Source organism: Teleopsis dalmanni, chromosome 2 (assembly GCF_002237135.1).
Source record: "Teleopsis dalmanni isolate 2A chromosome 2, ASM223713v2, whole genome shotgun sequence".
NCBI lineage: Eukaryota > Metazoa > Arthropoda > Insecta > Diptera > Diopsidae > Teleopsis > Teleopsis dalmanni.
The window spans coordinates 147,610,708-147,624,848 of record NC_051847.1 but is presented as its reverse complement, the minus strand read 5'-3'; the positions used below and the strand labels follow the sequence as shown (position 1 = coordinate 147,624,848).

At 30.9% G+C, this 14,141-nt stretch overlaps 1 protein-coding gene across 1 annotated transcript in view; it reads right to left on the bottom strand.

The window, feature by feature from the left end:
* LOC119683158 (zinc finger protein squeeze) overlaps positions 1-13,908 on the bottom strand; it is a 40,952-nt gene extending 27,044 nt beyond the window's left edge. The window contains exons 1-2 of the mRNA XM_038096772.1: positions 13,646-13,908; positions 13,475-13,570 (exon numbers count right to left, since the gene is read on the bottom strand). The gene's annotated coding sequence lies outside the window, so the exon portion shown is untranslated. The remainder of the gene's footprint in view (positions 1-13,474; positions 13,571-13,645) is intronic.
* Between the last annotated feature and the right edge of the window lie 233 nt (positions 13,909-14,141).

Sequence of the window (14,141 nt, the reverse complement as noted above, 5' to 3'; positions counted from 1 at the left end):
TATATTCACAATAAATTGATTTATATAATAATGTTGGACATAATATATTTATAAATAATTTAAAAAAAAAATTTAATTTCTTAACATATTGTAATTATTTATAGAATGTTTAGGGAAAAAAATATTAGCTATAGTGATTTTAAGTAAGTAAGGACAGTGACGTAATAAAATGGTTTATTAAAAAAGGGTTTCAGATATAGAACAATGGTCTTTCCCGAAAAAAATATAGTATTTTATTAATCAATAGTACAATTAGTTAAATAAAAATAATTTTAAGAAAAGGGTTGGAACCTATCTCACACCGTCCTTGCATCCTTTCAGGATTACTGTGACCATTAATAATATATAATAATAATATTATAATTAATTAATTACGATATTATAATTAGTAAATTATAATATTATAATTTATTACCCCGTTTATTTCGGTGGTGGTTGAGTCTACAATATTTTGTTAGAATTGTTGTTAATTTTTATATTAATTTGACACTTTAAGCATACTGAATTAGAAATCTTGTTGATTGAAGTAATTGGTCACTTTAATAACGTGGGACAGGGCTAAGTCACGTCTCATGAAACAGATCTATTGTGTAACCATATGATTTAGTATGTCATATTATTATAATAATTAAATAATTCAGGTAAAATAGGAAAAGATAGGAAAACCTAAAGAATATGATCTTCATATACCGAATGTTTGTGTCAAGATGGTGAGCAGCCTTTTATTTTTTTTATTTTATCCATAATTTTAATACGAGTAGCAGTCATTTAGCGTCCTTGCCGGTCATCATGCTGGTACAAAAATCATGTCCATAATATTGTATTTTTCATGGAAAGTAATATATAATACATATCCATCAATTACGGAACTTTTTATTTGAAATTAATCCATTTAAAATTGATATTTAGTTAAACTGCTAAACCTAATAGGAAAGTATGCATTTAATTTAAATAAGTAATTTTCTCAATTTTAACTTAAAATAAATTTTGCTTAAAACCAAGTTGTTTTCGGTCCTTTTGAATTCGGTTTAAATGGTTTGATTTTGCATATCGGGCGACCTATTTTTATGGTCGTCTCGGTTTAACATATGACAATTATAAACAAGGAAAAGAATTTTATTAAATTAATGGGTGTATTAAAATAAAAAAAGTTGATAAATAATATCCTCTTCCTGTACTTAGCTTTTACTTTTTCGTTATCCTACATATGGACAAACTCAGTACAATAATACCCAAAATGAAGTGGATTAAACGACCATCTTATACAGTCCACTAGTGCATGTGTTTAATGTACCGGTAGACCAAAATTTGTAGTCGTACAATATATTTAGGTCCAATAGGAAATTTCTTCACACTATTCGAGACATAAATATATAGCAATATAAAAACTTTATAAATATTATATATACGAATAGATAGTTTTAAGCTCTCCAGTTTCGAAAGTTGATCAGAATCAAATATTAAATAGCAGCTAATACAGATGCGCAAAAAACTAAAATCAAAAATAACAATCGCAGCCATTCAAAGTGCCAGTTAACTGCAATATAAACACGAAAATAAAAATAATTTCTATAGGAAACCTATAATTATCAATCGTAATACAATATAACTAAAAAAAGACAACCAATTTTGCATTACAAAATGCTGGGAAATAAATAGATTTTAACTTAGAAGATTGTGGCGATCATATTTAACTCACAACTGAATGTAAGTAAAACGAGTTTAGGAACTTAAATTATCCATCATTTGGTATATTAGGTAAATAACTGTAGATTAATTTGCTATTATTAAGATGAGACACACAATTAAAAATATATTTATCTCTTCTACTTTGATATAAGGCACCGATTTTTGAATTGTAACACATGAGTCCCCTTTTATCTACTTTGACATTCATATACGTATATATGAATGTATTGAATACCAGAAATAAATCGTTAAAATATTATGAAGTTGCTTTTACCTATCCTATGAGGGAATATCAGTATGAAAATTCCTTTTCTCCAAGTTCTAAACCTTCCTTTCGTCTTTTTCATATCTTAACCGCAGTTGCATACCTATGAACACTATTTTTAATAGAATTAGTTAGAGTTATAAAAAAATGTATATGTCCTGCTGTTGAGTGAACCAACCCTCTATCTAATCCTTTTAAAAATATCTCAATATGCAAATTAGCTTCGAGCCACTTGGTTTTTTTTAACACTTAAGCCAATCAAAAGTTACATGATTACGATTTTTTTGAACTTTGACCCTGCCTTTTTTTAAATGAAATCACTGATGATCTTCCTCAAGTGTGGTAACAGTGGTGGGCAACTCTTATTAATGATTAGGACCAAAATACACGTGAAATAGAGAATTTTTTTATAAAAAATCGGAAAATAATATATTTTGAGTTTTTTTTAATTTTTTAAAATTTTTTTCAAGAGTTTATTTTTTAGATAAGAATATGCGGTTATTTAAAAAGTAACTTGAAAAAGGGTGAACTTTAAAACAACATGATGTCAGAAGGGTGAAGTGTCCACAATTTCCTTAATGAATTTTGGTAAAATAATTTTAAATTTAAAGCAATATGTCGTTAAAGTGAGACAAAATTACCGACAGTGGCCCAAATAGCAAGAACAAATTCAATAATTTCAACTGACAATCACATAGGATGTCAGAGAGGGCACCTATAAACCTCTCGTTTTCATATATATGACAAGAATCTGAAAAACCAAAAGTAGACCTGTTAAAATGAAAAACATTGGCGTTTAAAATACAATGGTAACATCTACAGAAATGTCGGTTGCAGGAAAGTGCTGCTTAATACACTCGTTTAGTATGAGTAACGAAGAATATGTGAGACACTAAACGATATTTTGCTAAAAGTCGTAGTTGGAAATTGCTCTGGACGATCGACCATCGATATCAATGATCCTTCCAGATCATTTAAAAGATGTTTTGTGCCTGGAAAGAGTGAAATTATATTTGGTGCCAAACACAATTTTTTGAAAAAACAGACTTCGTACAGTTTATCATAAGAGAGGACGTATTGTCATATACGGTGGTTGTGAAAGTAAAAACTTCACAATTATGTACTTTACTTGTTCCGGATACTTTCAAAAAAAAAAAAAATAATAATAAATAAATAAGGTCCACCTTAGGGAAATAGAATTAAAATTTGTAATAATATGTTTTAATGAAATGTCTTAAATTGAAATAAAAAATTAAAATAGAAATCATATATACACTAGTAATATGGCACCCACATTTTAGAGAGAAATGATCTCTAATTTAAACCGAACCTGTGTCAAAATAGCGGAGAAATGTCAATAGAGGTAAAAATAGGCGGTAATACCAAGTTAAATCTGCTAAGCTTTTCACAATAAAGTGAGATTTAGTAAGCTTGTGGAAATTCTAGGCTTTTCCGAAATTTAGATTAGATTAGGCTTCTATTACATGTGATTACTTTTAATCTCTCAACTTGAAATTATTTTTATATTGCATAATTACTGGAAATTATAGCTCTACATTAAAGAACCATTAGTATGTACAGCTGACTAATTAGCGCTTACTTTTATCATCAGGAACCCCAAAGAGATGGTCATATATCTGGCCTGCAACAATAACAATATGTTATATTGCACCATTCTTAAAGAAGAAACTTCAAGAAGTTATATGTAAGCCAATTTTTGCAGAATGTCACTTGTATATATTATTTAATAAATTATATACTGTTTTATATTATATCAGAATTGCGTAGTAGAAAACAAATATACTAGAATCAAAGTTTCAGCTCATAAATTGCAATATTATTAAATTTCCCCATTTTGGCAGCTTACACAAGTTTATGTAAATTTTAAATGCTATATAGTTTTTTGTTGGCATATATTTCAAAAACGTGCTGTTAGAGAGCAATTTTAATAAGTAATAAGTAAATGGTGTTTTGGATTGGTAAATCTGGAGTAATTTTTTTCAATTGAAATGCTCTTTTAATGCACTTTTAGTGCAATTTTATTTTTGGTTGGTAAATCTAGGGAAAATGTACAACACTCGAGATTAATTTATAACATTTTAGATATTTTGCCAGACTAGCAAGATAACCCTGAAATTAACAGCTGTTTTATATGACTTGACAAATAATCAAATTTATCGTGATTTGATTCGATATATGTATTTGTGAATCATATAAATGTCTATTAACACGATTAAAAAATGTTAGATTACTCTAAAAGTGTTTGATTGGACATCAAAATTTTATAGATCGAGAGTAAATGTATATTGAATCTAGGTTTACCAATCGAAAACTCTATAAGTAATAACCGTCTACATTTTATTTTGCAATGTATTTTCAAATATAAAACATTTCTGGTTATTTTCTGAGAAATATGTATTCATTTTAAGACTGAATTTATGTATTTATATACTAAGTCAGCGACTTATTTTGCTTTAAAATGAAAAACAGCAAAATATTGTATTAAATAATAACTGTTTTTAATAGTTATTTTATTGATTTTCTTCATTTATTTTATAATTAGGAAATTAATAAATGAAATATTTTTTTAAACAATAAATATTGGGTGCTTTATTGGTATTCTGTATTCATACTTCTATACGTACTGTAAATAATTTTGACCGTATATAAAAGTCACTTACGATCTGTTGTTTACGATATGTATTATTTAGTAAAGAAACTTACCATTGCCAACTAAACCAACGTGAGATGGCGCTAAACACTATTTAGTTGTTATTAGCAATTTATGCGTTATTGGATGGGGATTGATTTATTTAGTTATAAAGTAATAATAATATTAAGTTTAATACCTTAATGCCCGACCTTATTTAGTAGTATAATTTTTTACTTACGTTGAATTCATTATTCAAATATTAAGAGTTAATCAGTTTTTTTTTGTACATAACTTGATGACAGCCATAGACACTTCATTGATTAATAGTTGTAATTTTATATTTTGTATCTCCTATAACACGTTATGCTTAAGAGAGTAAAATCGATTATAATCTATTTTAAAAAGTCAACACCAACTGCAACAAGTATACATGAGTATGTTTAATCATTATTATCCTAGTTTACGTCCACAGCATATTATTTGCTTCTCAGCATTTGTCCAATATCTGATGTTCATCTTCTTTAAGTCTGCTTTGACGTTCAAGTAGTACTACTTTAGAAGTACTGTTTGCTTTTTAATTATTTGATCCAGTTCAATATTTGCAATTTTACCGTACGATTCTTATTTTCTGGGCACACCTATTCGATACATTTTCTCTTTATGTGATATAACTTGGTTTTCGAAATATCGGGTCTCAAAGCTTACAATTTTTGAGTCTATTTATTTACATTAGTTTGCGCTAAATGACGTACCTAGTTTCTGTAAGTGTGATCAAATAGTTAGCTTTATTTAAATAGTTTATTTAAAAATAGTTCAGCCAAGTATATATTCGTGAATTTTTATACTATATATATTTCAAATGTATATCCATTTTGTGGATTTTACTTGATAGCACTGTTTCAGTAACCGTTATGTCGAGTATAACTGTTATCTAAGGCATTATATTTTCAACTTAAGATAATAATATGAATCTTTGAATAACCGCTAGAGCAGCGAAAATCCACAAGCAACTTTTTTAAAAGATCATTTTATTCACAAAAAGTTACTGAATGTTACGGTTTAAAGATTTCTTAAATTGACCACCAAGATACTAGTGTGGACAACACAGTCCTTTTTTTTGTAGGGCTACGTTAAGGATCATGCTTATGTAGACAATCTTCCAAGTATCAACGTTTTTAAAGCATATTTCTGTCAATTTATGGCGAACTATGCTATCAATCTGGACAATACCAAAACTAACCGAATGTTTTGTATGATATAGGGTATACCATTAGGGTGGCTTAGAAAAACTAAAATGCGATTTTTAATGAGCGCACCCCCTAGGAATATGCCATTGACCAAAAAAATGATATTCCCAAAGTTTTGGAGCAATAGGATTAAAAATGACGTTGCGCCACTCGAGCAAAGTTGGGTTTTCAGGACAAAAAACAGTAATTTTTCAATTCAAGGTCATTTTTTATCTTTGTTACTTGTTTCAACACTTATTAATATATACAGTTATTAATATATATAAATGATATATAATATATATCATTTGATAGATAATTAAAATATCTTTTTAATAAGATACTGATGAGCAAAATCGGTTAAAAACTATGCGCAAAACACAATAATTAGTTCAGCGACTGTGCTCTGTTTTCTATTTCATACCTTTTAGATGGCATGCGCAATGCAATCGAAAATATTTACAAGAAACATAAATAAAAAATAAAAATAATACATTTCTATTTAATAATTTATATAGATATTTAAGTAGAATTGAAAATGTAGTCAAAACTAGAATTTTTCGAAAACAAAGAGAAAATGGTCGTACAGGGAGTATGACTGAAGTTAATATCCTTTTAGCAAACGAAGCAAAAGGGGCTAAAAATTGCATTGAATTTAATTTGAATAAATTCGATGAAGAAATTTGTCTCAAAATGGAAGCTGAATCTTTAGACACAGTTCAACAAAATTGGGATAACGCAGACAGAACGATTCAATTTATCACTCCTAGTTTAGTTTCCGCCCTTGACAAATGCAAGGTTTCGGATCGCTACGCTATACATATTTTGTAGTTGTAGGTATGGCGCCCAGGTGCCATCTAAGATTCTCGATGGATGGCGAAAATCATGTACTTATTAAAAATATTTCTTTTAAGAGATCAATTTACATATAACTCGGATGATTTGTACGAGATATATACATTTTTATGGTGAGCATATGTGTGAACATTTTAACCCACACTAGGTTAGGTTATGTTCGGAAGGCTCGTGCTGACAGTTGTCAGCACTTCTACTCGGAGACATATATTGCCCATTGGGATGCCCTTAAAAAATTTTACCAGGAGATGCGAGTTGCTAACCTTTGTTATCCTTGTAAAACCATTTGGTTTTCCAGATGAAGTTGAGGAGATTCGATAAGTTTGCTTTCGTTATCTCTTCCAAGCCAGTAAAATAAGGATCCCCAAGACATTAAAGTAGGCTTGTTTGAAGTCCTAGACAGAGACACAGGAAGTGGTTGATAGATTTTACCTCCTCCTCATCTTGGCAACTCCTGTATAATCCACTTGTTGGAACTCGCCACCGTTGGAGCATAGGCGCAATGGCACAGTGCCCCTGCACACGAACTGCAGATTTGCTCAAACCTTGAAGGCTTTTCGTTTTATTTTTGTCCAACTTAGGCCATAAGATTCTAGCGATCTAGTCTTCGCGGTTAGTTTATAAATTGTTAGTCACCGTATTGATTCCCTCTATTATCCTAAACAGTTTACATATCGGTGTATGTATTGAGAGGTCGGCCTCTCCTGTATGCAATTCAGAACCTCTTCTGGCCATCTCATCTGCTAGTTCATTCCCTTCAATATTGCTATGTCCAAATATTCGAAATGTACTATGTCCAACAAAGAGAGACTTTATGATGTTGGATGCTCATCAGTGATGCGAGTATCTTGGAATTTAGATTCAATTGTTTTCAGTGCGGCCTATCTACAAAAATCGTGATATTCGAAGGACGAATTGTACTTTGTTGTTTAATGTTGACATCTTTCTCGATAGCATATATCTCGCCGTGAAAGACGCTGTAAGTAGCAGGGATTCGGTAGCACTGTCTTATCTGCATATCTTTCGAGAAGATACCTGCTCCCGTACCGCCTTCCATCTTTGAGCCATCTGCGTAGATAGTAACTGTAGAGGTACCGGTCACAGATCCAAGCTTCCAGCTATCTATCTCTGGTTAGATAAAGAGTGGGAACCCACTAATGAAGTTATTTTCCTCAAAGAACCTTATTGATTTCGTGACCGAAGAGATAACAAATTTTTTTGATCGTTTTTGCCTATCTAATAGTTTTATCAGTTTCGATCCATCGCCATGGATGGAGACGCAAGATTATAGAGATGCACTTGAATTCTGTGCCAGACTTTATATGATAAATGATTGAAAGAGGAATTAGGCTTATGATGGATTATAATTCGATTTTGACAAAATATGAAGAGGAAAAACAATATATTCTGCAAGTAGTCGAACATTATCATAAAAATTATCCTTCACATAGTCAGATTTATGTCATAAAACATAATAAACACAATATATTAATTACTGAAAAAAAAAAGTTTTATTGAAATTATAATTTTTTATAAATAATTAACTAAATCGTAGCATATACCTATTACGTAATTGTGCATGCCATCTAAAAGGTATGAAATAGAAAACAGAGCACAGTCGCTGAACTAATTATTGTGTTTTGCGCATAGTTTTTAACCGATTTTATTATTAAAAGATATTATTAAAAAGATATTTTAATTATCTATCAAATGAGTATATATTAATAAGTGTTGAAACAAGTAACAAAGATAAAAAATGACCTTGAATTGAAAAATTACTGTTTTTTGTCCTGAAAAGCCAACTTTGCTCGAGTGGCGCAACGTCATTTTTAATCCTATTGCTCCAAAACTTTGGGAATATCATTTTTTTGGTCAATGGCATATTCCTAGGGGGTGCGCTCATTCAAAACTTCATTTTTAATTTTCCCCCTTATAACGTGAGCCACCCTAGTATACCATTATCAGGTTTTGCTTTGACGCAGCACTTCTGTCTAGGCGTTCGCATTTTCTCTAGTCTTGTATATTAGTTATGATACCAGATGATCACTCTACCAGAGATAGAGTCTCCTTCGATGCCTTTTACTTCCAACCAAATTATATCAAATTCGTAATAAAGCTCATACAGTTCCTGGTTTATTCGGATGCGGTAGTCGTCGCCAACTCAAAAAGGACCAAAAACCATATGATGAGCTTTCGTCATCAGCACAGGTTGGATTAGTGATCTATAAAATTTAAGTTTTGTCGATTGAGAGAGAGAAAGAGAGAGATAGAACTCTGCATCCCAATTGTATACTAAGACCATAGTAACACCTATTGGCAATGGTATTTTTTCATCTGATCCCCTAGAGTAATCTTACATAGCTGTTTTTCGTTACTGCAGTGCCCAGATAGATAAAATCCTTGAGGATTTCGAAAGTATAGTCACCAGCTATTAGTATCGTAACTATTACAGTGGAAATGAAGTACAATTTTTTATTTTTTTTTACTTATATATAATTTTTCTGTTACTGTGGAAAAGAAAAATATAACGTCTATATTTGGATACTATCAGCTGAAAGCAGATCCATTGTCAGAAATTTACTACAGGAGACTTTTAGATAATTTTAGTAATTAAACAAAAATAAATTACAGTTATGACGTCTTGATAATGAGTATACATATGTATAAAGCAGGTTCTTCGATGGTAGCGTAGGGGATGATGTTAGGTCATTAACCGTAAAGACCTCTCCGCGGCCACGTGTTTGGTTGGATGTTGTATTATATATCGCCTATTTGGTTGAATCTATTTGGTTTCACGAGGCCGCATAACCTGAATTAGAGCCCTACTAGGATTAAGTGGTATAACAATGGAACAATTTATTTTAAGTTTGCTGGTTTTTAAATAAATGAATCTGCAACTAAACTTATTTGCGTAACTACCTACATGTGTTTATTACCAGTTCAACTAATGTTAGTACTAGTTAAAGTACTAACTTTAACTCAACTATTAAATAATTTAAGGCTTTTCAACAACACTAGTCATGCTGACTTCTTGTTTTTGGATACATGAAACAATGCCGCACAAATGAGCGTCAAAGTGTAAACTATATCTCGTTGACCGACCAATACTCTAACTCCCACCGCTGAATTTGTTAGTATTACTGCCACCACCGTCGAAGCTTAACAGTTCACTGAAAGCAATACGCGAAAGGGACTAGGAAAGATGCGCTGCAAATCCCACAAAACAAATGACTTGGAATTTTTCAAGTGAAATGCCTTTGGACAGATTGTTTATTGTATTATTTACTACACGGACTATTGCCGCTGCGTCTGTTGTTGTTGTTGGCACCATATGCCAAGTGGCTGCAGCATTTGGATTTCGGATGATTTGGCGATAATTTGTCGATGTTAGACTTAAACTATTGAAACATTAAATAAATTGAAACAATGTATAAGACTCATAATGAATGTACATGAATTCATAACATTCATCAGTCATGTGGAAGCATTCATTGCTACACTGAGAAACCAACTAGGACGAAAATGTATTGTACATTGAGTTGACTTTAATTTAATGATTTTGAATAGTCTTCTATTTTGACTTTAAGAGAAAACAAAAATATAGAAATTTTTTCAGAAATTCGAAATTTTAGTGCTATTTTCAAAGTCAATTTAAGTTTGGCATAAATTTTCCCCAGAGTCCCATGAAATTGTGTTTAATACCAGCATTGCACTTCTGTGGAGAAGTCCTTGGTATTTTTGCGAAAAAGTTTTTATATCAGAGAATCAAATATCGAATTGACCATAGCCAATTGACAACTTCTAAATCGTTTTATAGCATCATTGACAATTTCACACCCAACATCTTAAACTATAAGAAAAAATGGAATAGTACCAAATGAAAAAAAAATGTACGAGAGCAACCTTTTTTTTCAGAAACAGAGTTGCAATTGAAAATGGGGAAAGAAAAAAAACAAAAATCCAATATGAAGGGAAATAAGTAGAGCATTAATACCCAAAATAATACTAAAAAAATATTTTATCAAAGTTTCAAACAACTTTTCAGTACTTTCACATATTTTGTTTTTTTTTTCATATTTCAGAACAATTAAATTCCACTTATGGAGGCAGAAAAACAAAAATTGAGTTTCAAAAAAAAAAGGAAGTACAAGTATTGACTCTTTCAGATATTTAATTTAAGTTAAATACTCCAAACAATTTACAGCTGAATTCCTGTGGATTTCGTTTGCATTAAAATATTTAAGCATTGGCACTTGCAGAAGCGGCGTATGCAGCGTTCATACTCAAATTGCCATAAATTATCGTCGACGAAACATATTTTAATAAATAAAATACGAAAATAATAAGGAAACATGTTAACCGATTCTGTGCGGCTTGTTGTGGAGACAGTCAAGGAAGTAAATAAGTTGGAAGCGCTTCCTTCACAACCCCCTCACGGAAAGCGCACAATACGTGCCAGAAATTGCTTAAAGATATGACTATAATGTAGCATGAACTTGCTAGTTTCAAGAAGCACTTATTCCTATGCTCGAAAGATATGGGTGTAGTGCAGTTAAGAAAATCAAGGGGCACAGTTAAGAACACTAATGATAACAAACAACATTACAACAAATAAGCGACTTGAAACAGTACATAAAAGGTAAAGCAAGGGTTTTCTATAAGAATTCACTAGTAGGTATAAAAAAATGTAATTCAATCAAATGAACTGATACATTAGTTTCCATACTGGAAACCGATTAAATTTGAAAAAGCTATTTGCTCTTGTAGGTCTAACAACGAAAAAGACAATGTAAGATTTGGAGAAGAGTTAATGTACTATTAGTGGATTCAGTCGTGAGGATAGGTTGTCATTTGGTGCAATTTGAAAGTATTCAAATATCTGGACAATAATTAATACAGTATTTAGTGGATTTAGTCATGAGGATACGTTTATCTCTGGCTCTGCATTTTAGAGGGTATTTAAATATTTGAAAACAAATATCACATTTCCAAAAACATAGACGAAAAATATATTAAGTTATAATGGTAATGTTAAACCACACACATTTTTGGTATCTACGCTAAGAAATAAAGAGGCTGTGGTAGGAAAGTTTTGATGTATCTGTTATGTATCAAATTTATATAGTACAAATTATCATCACTTGTGATCTCTGGAAAAATATATTATTGATTTACTTTAAAATGAACTGAGAAAGAAACTTGTGTCAGTATTTAATTCTGAATATAATTTAATTCTGAAAACTAGGTTGAAGTAATAAAAGCAAGAAATGCTTATTTTTTAACTTGACTTTCTAGAATTTTTTTTTAACAAAATAACAATTTTAGGAATATTTTTTCTTTAAGTACTTTTTTTTTGTTAAACCTACTGCAAAGTTGCAAAAGTGGGGATGGATAATGATCAATACTTTCCGGCCTCGTATATATCAATTTGCTCCTGCCAACTATTGGAAAATTATTTGAAAAGCACATTTGTAAAAAGCTCGAAAAAATCGTTTACTAAGGGCATTTTATCGCAAATCATCATTTTGAGTTTCGAAAAAAAACACACAACGATCGAACAAGTACACAGAGTTACGTACAGCTGTGTTTCTTGATATCTCAAAGGTTTTTGATGGAGTCTGGCATTCTGACCTGCTTTACGAACTAAATAATTTTTTACCACAGCAATACTGTAAATTGTTGGTATCATATATTGTAAAAAATTACTATCGAGTTAAACTACGTGACACGTATTTGTAATTATATCTCATAAATCGCGGGGTCCCTCAGGGAAGTATATTAGGCCTGTTGTTCTGCTGTACACATATGACTTGCCAGCGAACTCAAAGTGTATTGTCGGAACTTTTGCAGATGATATGAAAATAATGACTACGTGTCTACCAAATAACAACGTGTCTACCATCAAGCTATAAACCGCTCTTCAAGAAAATGAACAATGGACTAATAAATGGAAATTGACAGTAAATATTTCAAAGTCTAATCAAGTTGACTTTATGCTGTTTTTAAACAGCATAAAAATTCCAGTTGTTAATTTTGTGAAATATCTGGGTATGAAAGTAGATGCTAAACTGATATTGTAGGCACACGTCAAGAAAAAACTATCTGAGCTGAATAATTAATTCAAAAAACGAACTTGGGTTATTGGAAGAAATTCAAAGTATCTCAGCAAAACAAACTCATGATATACAAACAAGTCTTCGACCCTATGGCTCTATGGTATTCAAATTTTAGGGTTCTGCAAAAAATGATACAAAAATATGATACAAAGGTTCCAAAAGAAATCACTTAAGGATGCAGGTAACGTTTTGTGGTATGAGCTAAATGTTGATCTACGTCGTGATCTTGAAAAACCTACAGTCAGGCAAGATATACAGTAGGCTGCTAACACATATTATGACAGATTGAGTCAACGCTAAAACAGCATCATTCCGACGTTACTTTGCGATGTTACTGGCAGACGCTTAAGTCTCTTCAACCCAAAACATCTTTTGAGGCATTTCAACCAGAAAACAGATAACTAACTCAGATCTGTATGCTCACTGTAGATTGCAATATAAAATTAATTCAACTCCTGTTAGTCAATGTCAATAGATGGTGTTAACTTAAACGTTTCTATTTTGTTTAAATAACAAAAAAAAACTATCTTTAAGTATAGATTTTATGGACTATTGAAATCTATCAAGATACTAAATCTTGAAATATTCTTAGGAAACTTATATTAATGAATAATATCAACTCTTTTGGGATTTTAAAATTAACTTCACTACTGTAATAATGTAAACCTACCTCTCTCTTTGTCTTGGTTTTGCTTTCGGATGTATGAAATGTAATACTCGTATCATGTTGAACCTTGTTTTTTGGAAGAGTTCATACCAATTATTTCTGAAATTTAAATTTGATTGCATTATCGATAACATTACGTCTAAAATTACAAGTAGTTTTAGAATATTCACTTACATATTTACATAAGCATCCCTTTCCCCCACGACTCTGTTGTTCAGTTTCATCAGCTCCAATTGATATGAATGCATTGGTCTGTATTTATGCTCCTATATTTGTTCGCATAGTTGTCAGCATAAATCATGCTTCGCTTGTGCAGCCTTTGACACATAATTCGGTGATATCCAAAATTTTCTACAACAACAACAGCAACACATTTATAATGAGCATAAGGAAATACATACCAAGTGGCAACATATGAGCGAGTAAAATTCCATCTGAAATTATATATACCAAATTTGTTTCAATGATTTCATTCATTTTATTATGGACTAATATAATTTAAAAGTATTTTGACAAAAAAGACAAATAAATCTGCTTGACTTTCAAAATTTGTTGTTATTTCTTGTAATCGAGGTTATTGTGTTGACTCTTTGAGAGTTAATTTAAGGGCTTGACTCCTTTTATTTTCTTCCTATGCCACTCGTTTCAAAAGGGGTTAATTTTTTTTGAA